At 38.1% G+C, this 1,597-nt stretch overlaps 1 pseudogene; it reads left to right on the top strand.

The window, feature by feature from the left end:
• The first annotated feature begins 208 nt into the window (after positions 1 to 208).
• LOC113902741 lies at positions 209 to 613 on the top strand (annotated as a pseudogene).
• Positions 614 to 1,597: the final 984 nt, after the last annotated feature.

The following is a 1,597-nucleotide window of genomic DNA, read 5'->3' as shown; positions in this document are numbered from 1 at the left end:
GTTTTAAACTGGACTGTGCCCTATTGATCAATATGATACATTTTACAAGCTTAACCTCCCTTCCCAAGTACAATTACCTACTGCTCCTTTCCTTCTTTTCTGATCTATTGAAAGCTGTATCTTTTCCACGTTTTAATCTGCTTCACTCACCTCACTTTGTCCTTTTGATTTCTGTCTCTCAAACACCCACCTAATCCTTTCTTTAAAAATGTACCATAGTCTGGGCAGAGGAGTGGCCACAGCCAGGCTACTCAGCTCTGCAGAGGCTCTTGATGGCGCCGCCCACAGGCACTCGGCTCTGCCTGTCTGCTGCCATGGTGCCCAGGAGGTCAGCTCCACTGAGGGGGTGGCGAAGGAGGAGCCCAAGGGGAGGTTGGGGAGGCTGTCAGAAAACCCGCTCCTGAAAGAGTGGAAATAAGCCAAAAAAGGCAGTGGGAAAGGGTGAATCTTCAGACAAAAAAGCGTAAACAAATGGAAAAAGAGGAGCAAAGGGACAACAGGCAGAAGTGGATAACCAAGAGACTAAAGAGACTTACCTGTAGAAAATGCAGAGACTAAAAACGAGGAGAGCCCAGCCTCTGATGAAGACGAGAAAGAAGCCAAGTCTGATTAATACCACACACCCAGTCCTGCCAGCGGTCCCTGTTTCCCTTCTTGTACAATCCAGAGGAATATTTATCAACTATTTTGTAAATGCAAGTTTTTTGGTAGCCTAAAAACATTTTTTAAAAGGAGAGAATCCCACCTCATCCCATTTTTTAAGTGTAAATGCTTTTTATTAAGAGGTGAAATCATTTTCTGGTTGTTTATTTTTTGGTACAACCAGAAAATAGTGGGATATTAGATACAGGAGGTTTTGATTGTGTTGGGTGTCAGCTTAATGTTCCATAGATGGGGGGTAGCTTTTATATTCCATAATATAAAAGCATCCTATAATATAAAAGCATATCCTATAATATAAATGGCAATTTGGAGTCAGTTGTGCATTTAATGTCTTGAACACTTTAAATTACATCTCTTCACGTATTGCTTTGGTAGAATTATTTTCTACAGGAAACCACTGTTTGATCTTGGCTCTCCTGATCAGAATTTCATGTGCTCTATAACATCCTTGGTCGTGGTAGTCCAGTTTTCCTAGTAACTTGGTTAATGTGCTGTGAACGATTGACAGTTTGAGTATGTAGTGAATATGATATTAAATTGTGAATCAGTGGGACTTATGATGTAACAGCATATCAATATTTGAAGATATTGGTACTTGCTACCCTGTTAAGAAAAGTTTGCTCCAAATTTTAAGCTAGAAAGTCACTGGAATAACTGTTAAGAATCACAACTATATGATTTTTTAGATTTCTGGTATGTATGTGAGGAATTGTGTACAAATTGAAATGTTTGTGTAGTGATCCTCAAAACAACCAATAAAATCTCAATTATAAAAGAAAAAAACTGTATCATAATCTATTTATTACACCTTATCCTTTATTTGTATTTAATTAAATGTTCATTTAAAGAATAGTAGATGAACTTCATATTAAAAATTCAGACTATACAAAAGGCAGAAATAAAAACATGAAGCCTTTCCCTCCACACTTGTCCT

Source organism: Bos indicus x Bos taurus, chromosome 13 (genome assembly GCF_003369695.1).
Source record: "Bos indicus x Bos taurus breed Angus x Brahman F1 hybrid chromosome 13, Bos_hybrid_MaternalHap_v2.0, whole genome shotgun sequence".
Lineage (NCBI taxonomy): Eukaryota > Metazoa > Chordata > Mammalia > Artiodactyla > Bovidae > Bos > Bos indicus x Bos taurus.
The sequence above is the reverse complement of the archived record's forward strand: the minus strand, read 5'-3'. Positions and strand labels throughout refer to the sequence as shown.